The following is an 18,670-nucleotide window of genomic DNA, read 5'->3' on the forward strand; positions in this document are numbered from 1 at the left end:
TCACAAGTTCAATTAAAACTAGTGATATAGTTCATTCCAGTTACAAACTTACCAATTAAAAGATTATTTTCCAATGTAAATCTTGTTTTAGGTCCTACAATCATGTTAGTCAACATTTGAATAGAAATCCAAGAGACCAATTATTATCATAAGGGTTAGGCATCCAATAACAACATGTATGTATATATATGTGTGTGTGTGTTTGTGTGTGTGTGTAGGTGTATTCATATATGAATATACAATCAATAGCATTAATAATTATTCAAAGTATACCCCTATAGTAACTATATTAGGAATTTGTAAAGAACTTCATAAATCACCATCTCAAGGATTCTTATATTATGAGTATAATGAGAGACAAAGGTGCTTGGCGAGAGAATGAGGTGCTAAGAGTTGGTGCCTTTTGTGGAGAGAGCAAGGAGCTATGAGTTGGGTTCCCTATAAGGAGAGAGAAAAAAGTGACTTTATAAGATAAGATAAGATAAGATACTTTTAGTCATAGATGGAACACTCGCCAAGTTTTTTAGCTCCACGAGTTTTTCCGAAAATGAAATACTCTACAAAGCGAAAAATCTCGTTGATTACTCGACGATTAATTGGGGAGTTTTTTTAAAATACTCGCGGAGACAGCAGCCCGTGCACTGGCCCAGCACTATAGGGCAAAAATTAGGTTTTTCTGCAACACCAATTGCATTTGTGCATTCTAGAGGCTTGAGGTGTGGAGAGAAGAAGGCTTGGAGGCACTATTAGGGGATTGCAACTGATTCAAGGCGGATTTGAGTGGATTTGTAGAGGATTCTAACCAGTTTTAGAAGACAAATCTCTTTCCAAGTAGGTTTGTTGAGATTGTTTTAACTTTTTATCATAGTTGGAAAACTTTTTATAGTTTTAAAAAATGTTCTATTGTTTTGTTGTCGCTTTTAAATGAATTCAAATCATTTAAAAGCAATTTAACTCAATGTTTGAATCATTTGAAAGCCATTCAGCTCTATGTTTGATCAAAAAATTTGAAGAATATGTAAGATTTTTTTAAAACAAACCCTAGTTGTTCATTTAGTTTGTTTAGTTCATACTCATAGATCTAACTTATAAGTTCTAAGTTCTAACTTTGTTTATTCATTTTTCTATAAATTTATGTGTAGGCATCTTCTCATTGGCTGATGGGGTGACAACCCTAATTAGGGTTTTTGGAATTTGACATGGATTGTTGATTTTGCCTCTTAATCTCTACCGTTGGTTGTAATTTTGGCGCCTATTTAAGCCCATTTGCTCTCATTTGTAAAGAGTTGAAGAAAATTGTTGCTTAAGATAATACCAAAATTGCTTTTCTTTATCATTGTTGTGACTTGCATGGTGATTAAGAACACTTGGGTGTTATTACATGGTTTCTACTTCCAATAGTTAGAGTTGAATTTCATTGAAGTTGTTAAAGTAGATTTCATTTCAAGTAAAGTTGTTAAGCAAGAGTAAGAGTGGATGGATAGTTGTATGGTGATATTAGTGGATGTTTGATAGGGATCTATAAACTAGGCCACTAGCATCCTAGTGGCTAGTTAGGAAGCCTTGTGTGGTAATCTAGTCTTTTTCCCCTTGAATCATTGCATTTATGGAGGTAGAGCCGCTGGTAAGCTTTCATCAGATTTGATCCCTGTCCTCGCTAATATTTCCATTCATAGGAGTAAGGCAACGAATAGTGTAGTAGTTAGAGTTCAATCGAGAAGAAAGTTAGGAAGGCATAAGTCATTTGAACACGAACCATCCATCATCACCATCAACATTATTTGGCGCTCATATACTTTACAAAGCCAAGGATCATCATTATCACAACGAGAGTTCGACAATCCTTGAATGAACAACGTAAGTCCGCCTACGTGATTAACCAACAAATCACATTAATATAACTGAGTTAGTATCCACAGGTGTAAGGAACATTGGAGTTTTCTCATGATCTTCATAAGTATCTACTTTTCAAGAGACGGATTGAGTGTTTGATATTCCATATCAAGTATTCTATTGCTATATGTTATGTAGTACAAAACTGACATCAACAATACCCTTTGACCGATATTGAAATTGCATTCACCAAATCCAACCAATAGGGGCTATCAGCCACATACATTGAGATATTGTTGAAAAACCAAAAATCAGTTGCTACAATATCAGTTTGCTCATGCACCTCCTTCTTCCATCCAGTGCCCTCTTATGATGGTTGTGATCTAGTTGTGTTCTTGGACACAAAAAAACTCTGATGGTGATGAAGAGCTAGGAAATGTAGAAGAAATGGAATCGGCAAAAGAGGCACTTAGTTTGCGGATCCGCAGGCCACGAAGAAATCCTGTTATGTCCTCAAGTGCTTCTACTTCTTCTTGCATGTCAAAAGGAGCTCCTTGAGATTCATCTATGGCTGCCCTCATAGCTAATTTCGCCCTCTCCCTATTCAATTTTTTTCTTCAATAGCTACAACTAGGGCATTGATGAATCTTTTTTCTTCTTCAGTTACCTTGAGACAAGGATTTGAATCATGATTCTTTATGCTTGCAAGGTGGTATTTGAAGCGATTTATGCCTTCAAAAATAAGTTTTTCAAATGGAATGCATATAACCTTCCCAACATCATTTGGGGCTTCATAGGCAAATCACCATGCCTTATCTCTTGCATTTTTAGGCCGAGTGCCTATATATGCAGATGGGCATGGTGTTTGTGGCCACTCTTCCTACGGATTTGTCATGTTTTTTTAATGCTTAACCGCTGCCCTACACATAAATTTATAGAAAAATGAATAAACAAAGTTAGAACTTAGAACTTAAGTTAGATCTATGAGTATGAACTAAACAAACTAAACGAACAACTAGGGTTTGTTTTTAAAAATCTTACATATTCTCCAAAAAAATTTGTCAAACATAGAGCTGAATGACTTTCAAATGATTCAAACATAGAGTTAAAGTGCTTTTAAATGATTTGAATTCATTTAAAAGCGACAACAAAACAATATGGAATATCAAACACTCAATCCGTCTCTTGAAAAGTAAATACTCGTGAAGATCATGAGAAAACTCCAATGTTCCTTACACCTATGGATACTAACTCAGTTATATTAATGCGATTTGTTGATTAATCACGTAGGCAAGGCTTGGAGGCATTATTAGGTGACTGCAAATGATTCAAGGCGGATTTGAGTGGATTTGTAGAGGATTCTAACCAGTTTTAGAAGACAAATCTCTTTCCAAGTAGGTTTGTTGAGATTGTTTTAACTTTTTATCATAGTTGGAAAACTTTTTATAGTTTTAAAAAATGTTCTATTGTTTTCTTGTCGCTTTTAAATGAATTCAAATCATTTAAAAGCCCTTTAACTCTATGTTTGAATCATTTGAAAGCCATTCAGCTCTATGTTTGACAAAAAAATTTGAAGAATATGTAAGATTTTTTTAAAACAAACCCTAGTTGTTCGTTTAGTTTGTTTAGTTCATACTCATAGATCTAACTTATAAGTTCTAAGTTCTAACTTTGTTTATTCATTTTTCTATAAATTTATGTGTAGGGCAGCGGTTAAGCATTAAAAAAACATGACAAATCCGCAGGAAGAGTGGCCACAAACACCATGCCTGTCTGGATATATAGGCACTCGGCCTAGAAATGCAAAAGATAAGGCATGGTGATTTGCCTATGAAGCCCCAAATGATGTTGGGAAGGTTATATGCATTCCATGTGAAAAACTTATTTCCGAAGGCATAAACCACTTCAAGTACCACCTTACAAGCATAAAGAAACATGATTCAAATCCTTGTCTCAAGGTAACTGAAGAAAAAAAAAGATTCATCAATGCCTTAGTTGCAGCTACTGAAGAAAAAAAATTGAATAGGGAGACGGCGAAATTAGCTATGAGGGCAGCCATAGATGAATCTCAAGGAGCTCCTTTTGACATGCAAGAAGAAGAAGAAGCACTTGAGGACATAACAGGATCTCTTAGTGGCCCGTGGATCCGCAAACAAAGTGCCTCTTTTGTCGGTTCCACTTTTTCTACATTTCTTAGCTCTTCATCACCATCTACCTCCATAAATGCAATGATTCAAGGGGAAAAACACTAGATTACCACGCAAGGCTTCCTAACTAGCCGCTAGGATGCTAGTGGCCTAGTTTATAGATCCCTATCAAACATCCACTAATATCACCATACAACTATCCATCTACTCTTACTCTTGCTTAACAACTTTACTTGAAATGAAATCTACTTTAACAACTTCAATGAAATTCAACTCTAACTATTGGAAGTAGAAACCATGCAATAACACCAAGTGTTCTTAATCACCATGCAAGTCACAACAATGATAAAGAGAAGCAATTTTGGTATTATCTTAAGCAACAATTTTCTTCAACCCTTTACAAATGAGAGCAAATGGCCTTAAATAGGTGCCAAAATTACAACCAACGGTAGAGATTATGAGGCAAAATCAACAATCCATATCAAATCCCAAAAACCCTAATTAGGGTTGCCACTCCATCAACCAATGAGAAGATGCCACCTCATTAGTGGACCAATGAAAAAAAGGAAAAGTGGCAACCAATGAGAAGGCACGAAAATGGCAGCCAATCAGAATCAGACACCTATCCTACCCAAAAAGGAGAATTTTCCACGTGGGCTTACATCAAATGATCTTCTAATATAATTATACTCTTTTCTTTCATCTTTTTAGCCAAAGCAATGAACTTGGCTAGCCTGTCGTTGACTTCCTTCATGGGAGAGCAAAGCGTGTGCTTCATCATGTTGCTCACTGCTTGCAGTGTTTTCTCATGATCCTTCTCATACTCTTTCACATATCCAATAAAGGCACTAAGGGAGGCAAGGGTGTCCAAATGCCTCTTCTTGATGACAAACTTACCCAACTCATCCAATCTTGATCCAAATTCTATCTCATTGACATTCTCCTCTTTGATATCTTTGAAATCAAGCACACCCCCAACATCGCTCATCATGGTTGAAATTAAGTGTCAATGCCTAGGCTGTGTTGTGCAATCTCATTCTGTATTTCTTCAAGTATCCTCAATTTCATTGTCAAGGCAACAAACCAAAACTCCATTGTACTCATTCCTCCATCTACAAACTTGGCCCAAAAACCTTCTATAGTAGGAATATGTTGAATGCGTTTTCATGAGATGCCTTGATAAGCCCATTAGGATCGAATCCTTGTCTTGCTCTATACCATCCTAGATGATACCATTCTAATTCTTTCTTCGTAGCTGCAAAGGTGACATGATTGGGCCAAGTATCATTTCCTGTTCCAAATGAGAAGGTAATCCCTGTCTCACCTTTAAGTTTCATCATCTTGTCATAATGCTCAAGTTGCCTAACCAACTCCATCTAAACTATTTTGTCGGGTGGGTACCTTGGAAGTCTCTTGGGGCAAACTGTACTTCCTGCTAATATAATATATGTGAATTGCAGAAATTGGATGAACCAACTCCATACTTCTTAAGTTTTGCTTCCACTTCCGATGAGAGCCTCTTAGCAGGTGTCCGTTGTAATATCCTTATCATCTTCATGGCAAAGGCGTCATAAAACATCTTATAATCTTTGGTGTTGTGCAAATGAAGTTGTGGATAGCACTCATGCACCAAACATTACCCCGGCCCATTGCCAATCACTCCTAAGGCCTTAAGTCCAAGATTTTCATATAGTCTCCCAATCAGATAGAAAAGATAGGATCCCATGTAGAGTTGCTTTTGATTTTGCATTGTTCTTAGTTGCAATTCTAAATGTAGAGTTGCTTTTGATTTTGCATTGTTCTTAGTTGCAACTTTAAATTTTCTCGTATAATTCTAGCCCAATCAAACTTTCTCTTTCCATTTTCAATTTCATCAATAAAATAATACATCCAGTTCTCGAATTGCATACCTTGAGCCACGCCCATGATTCGGCTGAGAAGCACAATAAGGTCACCATACTCTGATTTGAAATCTGATTTGGTGAGCTTTGACGACTTAGTAACTCCCTTCTTGCCTTCGTGTAAACAGTTTTGCTTTAGATGAATGAAGTAAGCCTCCTGATTATCCTAAAATAACTTGGCCGCCTAATCCATCATTACTACCGTCATGCCTCTATGCTAGGGAATACTGAATACTTCTTCGACCACTTGTCTGCTGATGTTAGCTAACACTCTCTTCCCTTCATTGAAAATGATGGACTTGGTCACAATATCAAACCGGGATGCACATTCCATTACTAATTCTAGACAAGAAAGGTAGGAGGGAAAGCTACCGCATGTACAATTCCGCTCTTGTAAATCTTCTTCGCCATGGGGGATTGTCCTTCCTTCAATCTGACCTTCAATTGTGCCATGTTCACTAGACTGATATTGGTATCACTTATTCGCCTCACTTTCGAGAAGAAGGTGGTCTTAGGCACCATGTCTTCTTTGTCTTTTTTGGTATTCGTTCCTTTTGGGTTCTTGCTTGCACTAACATCTACCATCCTAAACACTTATTTTTGCCCCTTCGTTCTAAAAAATATGGACTACACTTATCAATCTCCAACCTTCTTTATATCGATGGAATCTAGCTTATTTTTGCTTCTCCAAGTCCTATCTCTACACTTATCAATCTCCAAACTTCTTTCCTAGGGATGGGACTACCACTTATTTTAGTCTCTTCATTACCTTACGATGGACTACACTTATATCTCCGAACTTCAATCCTAGGGTGGTCTAGCTTATTTCTGCCTCTCCAAGTGTCCTATCATGAAATCTACACTTATACCTCCCAACTTCAGCCTATCAATAGAATGATGAAGTGGTGGATGATAAGTGCAAGAAGAAAATAAGGGAAACGAACCAAGCACGAACAAGAAATAGAATCTGCCTTTAAACCAATATTCACCTCTAAAAATGAATAGAATTTACCTTAAATCTGTCTTTACCAATAATTGGGCCTCTTCAAATCCAAATCAGATCTCGGAAATTTCAATCCTCCTTGCAAATATGATGCCTTGGCAAAAATCAGAATTCACCAATCTTGCAAAATCTGCCCATGCCATTGAATTTTGACCTTAAATCACATTGCCTCTTCACCAAAAAAAATTGCCCAATTCTGGAAGGAGAAATCGCTGCCAAGGATGGAGAAATCAATCCTCAAAAAAATCGCCCAAGCTGGAAAAAATCGGATCTGCTCCCAAAAAAAATTGTCCTAGGGCAGAAATTCGCCCAAGCAAGGAGGAGAAAAAAGCCGCCAAGAAATGGAAAATCTGTCCCAACAATCGCCCAAGCTGGAAATTCGCCTCCCTTAGAAAAAAATTGCACATTCAAGGAGAAGAAGGAAAAAAGGAATGAGGAAATAAGAGGGGGGGAAGCCCCTCTTATACCAAACTTTTGCCTCTTCAAGTGGGCCGACCTGCCTAGAGGAAAACAAAATTAAGTTAGTCTCTTAATTAATGGCCCAAATTTAAATGCAACATTAAAATTACTTAACCCTATAGTGAAATTGGCCCATTTAATTGCTAATTTTGATCAAAAATTGCAAAATAGAAACAAGGTAAGCCTAGGAGATGTCAAAATTTTCATTTAATAATGTTTTGGCAATTAAAATATCATTGAAATCGAATTTAGCAAGCCAAAAGCAATTTTCAATTTCAAATTTCCAATTTCTTTTAACATTTCTAAAATCCTCTAAGCAAAATTTCAACCAAATTAATGATATTTTGCAATTTAATCCAATTTCAATTTCACTATCAAAAATTTCTTTTTCACCAAAAAATTCAAGATTTTCCAAAACAACTAAATCTAACAAATCCATTTCGAAAATGCTCAAGCTTATACAATTATTTCAAATTTTCAAAATCCATTTAATTCCAAAAATTTGCAATTTTATCCTATCAGATATTATTTTAACCATCGAAAAAAATGTTGTTGTTGAATTCTGTTTGGCCTAAGGATAAAATTAAATGTTCCGAAAAAAATCAAGTTTAGCGTCGGGTGATAACAAATCAAATCAAATTCCTCCCAACCCGAAGGCATCCAAGGTGTGAAATTTTCAAATCAAAAACCTCTGGACAACTCCAAATCTTGCTAAGGCAACCAAAAAAAATTTCCAACACCGCGAAAATCGCCGAGGCTTACCCGAAAAAGGGGGTCCTCAAAAATTTTGGTGCGATGGTGTGAAAACCTCACAACAGGTACAAGCCACCTTCTTACAAGGGTTTGAGAGGAAGTTTAGTATTTTACTATTTAGTAATTGTAAATAATTGTGATTCACTTCAGTTCATTGTTATATTTTAAATCTTAATTGTTATTTCCTACTTTTTATTAACACTTTATTACACCTAAATTTTGTAAGTTGCTTGACAATGCGGTTGATAGCTCCATGATCACTCCATTAATGAGGATCAATTACAGACTTGGAAGCTACATTCATGTGATGTTCCAACAGAAAACATATAATGACTTGCTCCACTCCCGATGACTCAGCAATCCGATTGGCTCTAACTTAAGTGTTGAGGTACAAGACAACTGATAGAAGACCAAAAGAAAGAGCGGAAGAAATATGGCTGCACAATTTTATCTAATGGGAGGACAGATGGAAGAAGTAGAACCATTATTAATTTCTTGGTTGCTTGCAAAGATGATGTGGTGTTTTGGAAATCTGTTGATGCCTCCAACAAAGTGAAAACTGCAAACACACTGGCTTTAATGTTGGAGAATGTCGTTATGAAGGCGGGAGTAGAGAATGTGGTGCAAATCATCACAGATAATGCAGCAAGATATGTGGCAGCAGGTAAATTTATTTTTTTATGTTCAATATGAATCATAAATGTAATGCTATGGTATTATTCAATTTAGATTTGATGTAAATATGGAAAGTTTGTAACTAATTATTGTTTTTTTACTAATCTCTTAGGTAGAATCCTCCAAGAGAGGCATCCCATACATTTTTGGTCACCTTGTGCAATACATGTCCTCGACCTTCTTTTGGAGGACATAGGAAAACTTGATTAAGTGGGTCCAATTGATGCTAGGCGAGTCACCAAATATCTCTATAATCACCCATGGGTTCTCAGTTTGATGAGAAAGACCACTAAAGGCAAAGATTTGGTGAGACCCGCTATGACAAGGTTTGCAATAGTGTTCTTGACATTGTAAAGTATTCTCGACCACATATTGGCTTTAAAACAATTGTTTGTGTGTGCTGATTGGGTTGCTTCACCTTACTCAAAGAAGCCCGAAAGAGAGGCTGTGGCACGAATAGTCTTCGATAATAGTTTTTTTGCAAAGGCTAAGGAGATTGTAGAGGTAACTTCAAGAATCAAAACATTATATTTTTAGTTGATTCAAGTTTCATTATTAATTCGTAACTTACTATGTTATTAACTAATTTGTATTTTTCAAATTTCAAATGTAGATGTTTGTGCCCCTGGTTAGAGTCTTGCGCATATGTGATGGGCAACAATCGCTAATGGGAGGTCTTTATGAGGCCATGGATAAGGCCAAAGAGGCTGTTAGAAATTACTATCATGCGAACAGACTCAAATTTGACCCCATTTGCAAAATAATTTATAGGAGGTGAAACAATATGCTCCACCAATCCATTCATGTAGCACGCTACTTCCTCAACCCCAAATTTAGGTACTATGATTGTCCTTCAAATTTAACTAAGACTTCATTTTACTTTACTTTTTAAGGTTGCATAGTAAGACTTGATATAATTTTCTATTTGTTTTAGGGCTGATGATTCCTACTCAGATCCTAACGGAGAGGTCATGGAAGGTCTCTCTAAATGCATTGAGAGAATGAAATCCAATGAAGCGGAGAGAGACCTTGTTGTGACCGAACAACAAGTCTATGTGGAATCGAGGGGTAATTTGTTCTCTTCTATGCTAGCAAAGAGAGCAAGAGTTACTCGAGCACCACGTAAAGCGTAAAACTTTAAAACTTTTGCAAATTGATAAGTTGTGTTTTCTAATTATCTTTTTTCATTGGTTTATAACTCATTATATTTTGTTTTGCGGATGGTTAGTGGGCAAGTTGGGGTGGCAATACCCCCAATTTAAAGAATTTTGCTCTCAAAGTCCTATGCCACCCTTGTAGCGCATCCCATTGTGAGCGCAATTGGAGCTTATTTGAGTCAATCCACACAAAGAAAAGAAATAGAATGACTCAAAGACGGCTTAATGACCTTGTTTATGTGCACTATAATCTTAAGTTGTGCATAAAAAGGGCACAAACTTCAGCAATACATGGTCCACTTGATCTAAAAGAGATAGATCATTTTTTCTGATTAGACGGCATAGGAGTCAAGTCCATTGTTTCCAACGGATGAGATTACTAACTTAGAGAGGCAGGTCATGGAGGGGGGTGTTGGAACAAATTTTCATTTCACAATGGATGACATTAAGGATGAGGACAGTGATGATTCAAGCTCAAAGGAGGCATTACCAATGCCACATATAGGAGGAGATACATCCTCTTCCAGGACGTCGAGACAGTCAATAGGGATGTCAAGCAAGGAGGCACAACCACAGACTTCACAGTCACACAGTTCATGCCCAATCCCAATGCGGAGCACTTCTTCGAGGTCTAGACCCCCTCACTTTCCTGCTAGTACAGCTGGAAAGAGGAAGATGTTATTGTATTGATGTATTTAGTATTTACTTCTAGTTTGATAGATTGAAACTATTTACTATTTTGCTTCCCGCCATCAGCATTCTGCATGAGAATGTGGTTTTGTATCCACTATGCATTTATATATATCTAAACTCTGCTTGTTTCTTATGTGTTCTTAATAATTAACTTATTAGATGCATCTTCTCATTAAATTTTGCAAAAAAAAATGTATTTTTAATTAAATTTCAATGGTTCTTTTAGGTTCCCAAGTTTTTCCCGATTAAACTTTTGGGGCGCTTGGCAAGTTGTTGCCGAGTCCAAGTTTTCAAACTATGCTATTAATATCCAACAAGAGATCACAAACGCCCTAAGGGCCTAAAAGTACAAACAGAGGCTAGAAGGTAGCGGGACCACCAATCAGTGTCTAAGAAAAAGAAAACTAGTAGAGCAAGATGTAAACAAAGAGAAACGGCACTAAACAAGAGAGACAATGAAACCACGGAACAACTAACCATTCGTTGTCATCGAAAAGTAGCTCAAACCTACAAATAACTATCCATGTGCAGAGAAGTTTGAACTTGTCATCGAAGAGAGGAGGATTGTTGTTGCTAATGGTGCATGTTGTTCAAACTATAGCCTAGAAATCAAAGATAATAAACAGCAAATAGAAAGAGAAAAACTAAAACAAAGAACACCAGAAATATCCTAAGAAAACCCTTCGAGAATGAAGGGAGAAACCCCGCCACACAACAAAATATATCTGTATTGATAATGAAATGTTTTTCAGTGTACAATGCTTATTGCTTGATGCGAATATATAACCATAGAAGAGACTCTTCATATTCTAACCGAAGATCTCTTGAGTTTCTCAAAACTCCTATAATTAAAAATGGCTCTTCGAATATTCATGCCTCAATGCATGTGAATGACACGTCATTTATATTTATTATTACAAATTAAAAACTTAAGTGTCCTTTTCAGCTGAACGTAACAATAACAGTAATAACGTTCATATTTCTAGAGATAAAGATCTCTATCACAGCTACTATCTTCAACACTCTCTCTTAGCCAAAGAGAGATCTTTAGCGGAACAATCACATAAGACTGCAAGCAAAATGTTAATGATGAAATTTTATCCCATATATCCTATTAGATTCATGGAAAACTATAACAATCGATCATATTCATGGAATCGCTCAACATTAAACCTTGTAACAATTAATCACATTCATGGAATCTCTCAACATAAAAATCTGTAACAATTAATCACATTCATGGAATAACTCAACATGAAAAGATTTGTAAGACTCACAGCTAAGCCTTTATCACGGACTCTCTCAACGTGAATTGTCATGAAATCTCTCCACATGACATCCAACTCTCATCACGAAATCTCTTAACGTGATGACATTATGGACTCTCTCAACATGATGTTCACTATCGCATAGTGAAAGAGTTAGCATAGCTGATCTTACAATCTCATTTATTCACACAAGAATATGCATAACAAAATAGGACTTAGTTCCATTTAAGTCAAATTTTACAAATCCTATAAGCATCACAAGCATATATGAGATTGGTAATAGGACTTAGTTCCATTTAAGTCAAATTTTACAAATCCTATAAGCATCACAAGCATTTATGAGAGTGATGGGGATTCCATAAGTACTCCCTCTTAATTATGAAGCCTAAAACATCTCTCTCTTCGTCATTGCTTTTCTCCTGCAACGAAAGTAGATATTAATGACAATTCTAATTAGAATATTCACTATTCCTAGTGAAATGACAACTAAAAAATAAGTTGCAAGAATACACCATGCATGTCATTTTATATCTGAGTGATTCTTCTTTCAGCTAGGACAGTCCTCACATTGCCAAAAATGGCTTCCTCAAGTATCTGTCCTCAAAAGATCAAAATCAAATGTCACAAAAACTAGAGTTTTTACACAAAAAATGCTCATAAACTACTCCTCAATATTTGATCATTTTAAAATCCTTAGACTATAAGCAAATATCCTTTGAATGTGACTGTGAATAAACATTCTCCAAAATCCTATTGTATCCATTTGCAATTTTTTTTTTTTAAAAAGATTAGTAAAATAATTTTGTCATAAATTTTCCAAATCTAATCATTCACAACCATTTCATATATGACAATGAAGGAGATTTCGTAAGTACTCCCTCTTAACTCTCACAAGAAGATAGCTTATGAAGCTGAGCCTCTCCCTTTGAATTCAAAGCAACCTCGTCTCATTGCTTCATCCTATAACAAAGAGAGATCAACCCAATATATCAAGATGCATATACCAATTTAAAATTAAATTTAAAAAATACTTATCTTTATGATGGTCCCAATCCATGATCCATCAATTATGGATAGCCTTAATGGCATGTGAAGGAAAGTCTGAAGACTGTTCCCATCCTTATCAAGGGAGATGCCAACCGTCTGTCCTTTTCTATAAACACACTAAACTAAGAGCTCTAAACTCCACACAAAAATCTGGCTCGAACAGATGTTAAAGACACCTGGTTCCATTTGGTTCTATGTAGAGTCCTTTTCCATGTCGCCAATTGTTATCAAAGTGACCAAAGAAAACATCATCGTCTTTGGAATATATCGTCCTTTACCATTTGCTTTTCCCTTCCAAAAGTCAGCAAACCACCGTTCTCCATTTTCAAAATAGAACCAACCATCGCCGAGAGTGGGCAACCAAAAACTATGATAGTTGCGCCATGGAAATTGAAGGCAATCATTTTCCTTATAGAGACGATTTCGATCTGCGCAAAATTGATTTGAATTTCTCTTTATGTGCCGCAAATGGAAGAGAAGTGCCGCAGAATTGAAATTGAATAACCTTCGCAAAACGTGTCAACATAGAGATATTGTCGGGAGCAGAGTTGTGCACTTTATTAGGCAAAGATGAAAAGGAGTGAGCCGTTACACAGTGAAATAGATTCCAAGAACCGATGGCAGATCACTAAAGACAGTTACGGTAAAGAGACGAAAAATAACTTCAGAAAATATAGAAAAACTTACATTGACTGCTGAAAAGAACCATATGAGAATGAAGAGCTACCAATAGCCATCGAAGATCAATCTTGAATACTTCTTAGGTAGGGGAGAAGCATAATTTCCCTAAGATGAAGGTTTGTAATGCTAGAAACATCACAGCAGGGGTGATATTGCTGTCACTAAAAAGACAGATATAAATGATAGCTCTTGCTGCAATCAATAATTACCGCATATAGATTGCCTTTAAAATATTCATTACAAATTTCAACAGATATACAAACAAAAGCAATATGAGGTATCAACATAAATAAATGACAAAGACCAACAATTTGCCCAATAAACATGCGCACGAGAGGGAGGAGAAGAATGAAGCCAGATGCAAAGATACAATATGACCTATGAAAAATCCACAAGAAGCATAGTCCAAAGAAATCTATCATAGACAAATAGAAATCACGTATAACCTCTAACAAAATTTATTCAAATGCTCATGCCAAAAGGAAACACCTCAAAAATGATTTAACAATACTAGGATTAAACTCATTCATATGCTGTTATTGAACTAGAGCTCTGATACCATGTTGAAACTATAGCCCAGAAATCAAATAACTAGCAAATAGAAAGAGAAAAACTGAAACAAAGAACACCAGAAATATCTTGGGAAAACCTTTCGAGAATCAAGGGAAAAACCCAGCCACACAACAAAATATATCTTTATTGATAATGAAATGTTTTTCAGTGTACAATGCTTATTGCTTGATGCGAATATATAACAATAGAAGAGACTCTTCATAGTCTAACCGAAGATCTCTTGAGTTTCTCAAAACTCCTATAATTAAAAATGACTCTTCGAATATTCATGCCTCAATGCATGTGAATGGTCATTTATATTTATTATTACAAATTAAAAACTTAAGTGTCCTTTTCAGCTGAACGTAACAATAACAGTAATAACATTCATATTTTCAGAGATAAAGATCTCTATCGCAGCTACTATCTTCAACACGTGTGTACGATCTCTGCGCAGTCTCCCCAATCTGATGTGAGTAGCAATGAGCAGGCGCCCAAACCGCTTGATTCCTTTAGGAGAGGTAGACGGAGTGAAGAAGGAAGTGATAAACTGATGAGAAAGGTCAATTTACTTGGGGGCTACTCCACTTAAGTTGAAAACAATAAAACAATAAAATTTAATCAAATTTTAGTGGGTAACCTTAACAAAACCCTAGTTAGGTCTTATGGTTTTGGAGATTGATAAAAAGGCAACTTAGAGATCATTTTCATCATGTTATATGTTTGTTGATTATTTTCTCTCTTGCCTTTTGAAAGGAGCTTAGCTGGGCCTAAGGGTTTCAAGCAACTTGTGGAGACGAGAACATTCACAGGTCATCAAACCTTCAATGGTGAAAGATCCAACAAGGGCGTGGAAGGAAACTATAAACAAGGGTTTCATCCGAGCATAAAAATTCAGTTTTTACAGTGTTTTAGCAGAATTCTCTGAGTAAGCTGCTTCCTTGCTAGGCCACCCTCCTTGGTATCATTCAGGTAGCTTGGAAGTGTATGTTGTCAGTGCTGGTTGGTATGTTTACAAGTTGTTTCTCCTAAATAGTGTAGAGGACTGTTTTCAGACTCTTTCAGGAGTGTGAAAGAAATTTTTCAGCTAACAGCAGCCCTCAAAGAGCCGTACAGCTCAACCTTGGCAAGGGTTTTGAAGGAGGAAAACAGACACAGTTCTTGATGCAATATTTCTGCCTCACCGTGGTGTGTAGGACAGCAAAGTGGTTAGGAACTGTTTTCAGGTTGAAGAGAGCAGTTTTGAAGATTCTGCAAGTAATTATCTGAGTAACCTAGGTGGCTGCCAGCTTAGCGTTTCAGACCCACAAGACAGTAGATTGGGAGCCCTCCTATAACAGGTTTTCAAAAGTTAAACTTCCGGGTACGCTTAAACTCGAAATGTAAGACGTTCAAGGTCATTCTCATACCAGAAAATCTTGTAGTCTGAGTTGAAGTCTAATCTGAAATATGGAACTATTGAACTCCTTAGTATTTTATTTGATGTTGTTATCTAATTAAGCTCTTCAAATAAACACACAAAAAAATACCTGCTACAACTTTCATCTAACTTTGACAGATAAAATCTATCAAACCAAAAAAATGTACAGTTTAAAACCAGGTTGCTATCAGCTCTTTGGTTCATAAATCCCTACTTGTCCCCGTATTAGACAGTATCAGTTAACCAGGGTTAGTCTATCACCAGGCCCTCATTGACTAACAAGATGGATAGAGGATCCGTGAATTGGAGTATCAGTCATTACCTTGAAATATCTTGAGTTGACAAGTTTAAACAAATTAAGCTTAAGTAATATTCTCTCAAAAAAGGGTGCACTTATAATACGAGTATGGTGAGAAAAAGAGGTGCTTGGAGAGAGAGAATAAGGTGCTATGAATTGGCGCCTTACTTGGAGAGAGAAAGGGGAGCTATAAGTTGGGTGCCCTTTGAAGAGAAAGAAAGGTGAAAAGCAACTTAATAATAAATAAAAAGAAAAGAAAAGTCGCTTTACTTGGGGGCTACTCCACTTAAGTTGAAACTTGAAAATAATAAATAAAATAGAATCAAATCAGATTTAGTGAGAAATGCTAAGAAAACCCTAATTAGGGCTTGTGTGGTTTTGAAGTTTGATAAAAAATATTTAAAAGGCAACTTGGAGATCATTTTTCAAACATGCTGTTGTGAAAGATCTTCAAGGGGTATACAAGGAAATCCTGCGTCAAGGGCTTCATTGGCGCAATAAGGAAATCAATTGTTTGGGAGCTTTTTGCTGGTAATTTCTAAGCGACCTTCCTACTTGTCTGGCCAGACCCTCCTTCGCTTCATTTTGGAGTTGGAGGAATCCTACCACTGCTGTTTGAAGTTGGTCTACAACAGTTTCTTTATTCTCAGTGATTTGGAAAGCACTTTCATCAGTTTCAGAGAGTAAAGGATTACCAACAGCAAGAAATCAAATTCGAATCAAACCATACAGCTCCCTCACGTGCATTGATTGTACACCAAGGTGACTAGGTTTTGGTGTCCCCAGTTGGACTGCTTGAGCGGCCAAGTCAGACTAGTCTATTCAGACGGTTTTTAAGTTGGAAAGGATAAATTTTAGTGTTGCTGTAATAAGCTTTCTGAGTGGCCTGTGTGGCTGCCAACTTACATTTCAGACATGCAATCAACAGTTTTTGGAGCATTTTCATCAAAGTGCAAAGAGCTTTTTCGTGATATGACTATGCCTATATCAAAACTGTACAGCATTTTACTAAATTGAGTTACATGTGTTTTCATCAAATTTTGAAGTTACAGCTCTGTAGTAAAATCTGGAATTTATTGCTGTATGAGGATCTTTCATGATTTTGCTTATTACTGACATTTCTAGTTGATAAGACTTTGGTGGGTATTTGGTATATTCAGTTTTGAAGCTGTTTGAAGTATATTCATCACAAGGTCTTTTAGAAATCAGAAATCAAACCAAAAAAACCACTGTAGTTTATAGTGTTCCACCTTTGGAGTGGAACACTACAACATTGTTCGCTAACTCAACAGGAACCCACAGAACTCAACAGCTAGAAATGCCCACTAAATAACCTGCCAAAAACTGAGCAGGTGAGATTCTTGCGAGTGACTGTCCAGTTTGCTGAGTTCCTGAGGAATACTAGCCTGTTTACAAGCTTTATGTTATCAATTCTTTTTCAAATTATATTTTTATTAATTTTTTCCTTGGATTTTAACAGTTTTTCAGCAATTTCTTAGCCAATACATTCTCTCCGTTTAGTCATTACGCTTTTATCTTTTAACAGTGTTTGCATGGGTCAATGAGTTTTGACTCCAAAACTACACAGTTGAATCCAAATAGCAATATGACAGAATTTCAATCTGCCAAACTTTCCCAAGTTTTTTGCCATACTGTATGCAAGCCAAAACTTCGGGCGGCCAACTTTTGGCAGAGTGCAAGTTTCAGACTATGATTAGTAAATCCAAATATTTAAAAGTAACATATTCTATACATCAGACCTTCAAATACCATTTTTGAATTGAACTACCGACATTTAGATGAGGCGCGCCCTACGTACAATGATAAAGTTAGCTGAGTACAACATGAATTACCACTTCAAAGCCAAATCAGAATGAAACTCCACAACATTAAACACAAAAGAAAGACCTATTTTTTCTATTAAGTACATTTCAGTGTTTACAACTGAAAAAGATACTGCTTCGAGGGTTTAAGGAGACGTAACATCCTTCTAATTGTTTAAAACGGTTACATGTGTTTCCCTGTTTAATTGATTTTTTCAGGCTGCAGGATTTGAAACTTCGGCGAGCACACTACAGAGTTAACTGACTACATACATTGTATTGTTAAGTTGATTGGCATAGCTGAAATAAGGGCTGCGTAGAGCGGTAGGAAGAAAGAAGAAAGAAAATAAAGATTTGTAGAAAATATTGAATACATGCCTGACTAAATGTATAGAGTCGACGCTGTAAACGTGGTGTCCGATGGTAATAGACTTCAGCAGAAACCACAGTCTGTTTTTTTAGCAAACTATAAATAACTGTAATAGAACTCCAAACAAAACTAAAGGGGTTTCTTTTACTGGTTCGCAGGTCGGGGGTTCGAATCCCGGAACTATTTTCATTTATCTCAATTTTAAATACCGACGGCTTTTAATTGTTTTTCCACCATATCTAAGGTCAAAGAAGCGCGCTCATAGGGAAAAGTATAAAAAAGCGAAAAGTAAAAGATAAATATGAAGTTTTCTTTGGCGACAAGGAAGAAAGTATTTAAAACAAGGGAATGTTATTCCAATCTCCCTAGGGTGATATGAGATGATGTGATTAACAAGGAAAGAAGATTTATGCTTGTTAGTCAAGAGTGTTGGAGATGTGCCATTTGGCATGATTGTAGTAAAGCATGATTGTAGTAAAGCAAGTTGGTTTACTTTTAAAGATGATCTCAAGGCATATCCTATGTCTTGGGTGAGGTTGTAGAAATTAATTTTATTTTTCATGTCTAAAATTTAGAGTACAGAATAAGTA

The 18,670-nt window shown here is 36.2% G+C and overlaps 1 protein-coding gene and 1 pseudogene across 3 annotated transcripts in view; both read right to left on the reverse strand.

The window, feature by feature from the left end:
• The window catches only part of LOC149559409 (uncharacterized), a 67,542-nt gene extending 49,252 nt beyond the window's left edge, over positions 1-18,290 (reverse strand). Inside the window, exon 1 of one of the 3 annotated variants that reach the window (XM_089833311.1) lies at positions 18,089-18,290. The gene's annotated coding sequence lies outside the window, so the exon portion shown is untranslated. Of the gene's footprint in view, positions 1-6,893; positions 7,028-18,088 lie in introns of those variants that run through there. The other 2 variants (XM_089833312.1, XM_089833310.1) reach the window with 2 other exon arrangements.
• LOC149559411 (U6atac minor spliceosomal RNA) lies at positions 12,912-13,052 on the reverse strand (annotated as a pseudogene).
• Positions 18,291-18,670: the final 380 nt, after the last annotated feature.

This window comes from Cupressus sempervirens, chromosome 5, assembly GCF_028749045.1.
Source record: "Cupressus sempervirens isolate cs-2001-9-10 chromosome 5, ASM2874904v1, whole genome shotgun sequence".
Taxonomy (NCBI): Eukaryota; Viridiplantae; Streptophyta; class Pinopsida; order Cupressales; family Cupressaceae; genus Cupressus; species Cupressus sempervirens.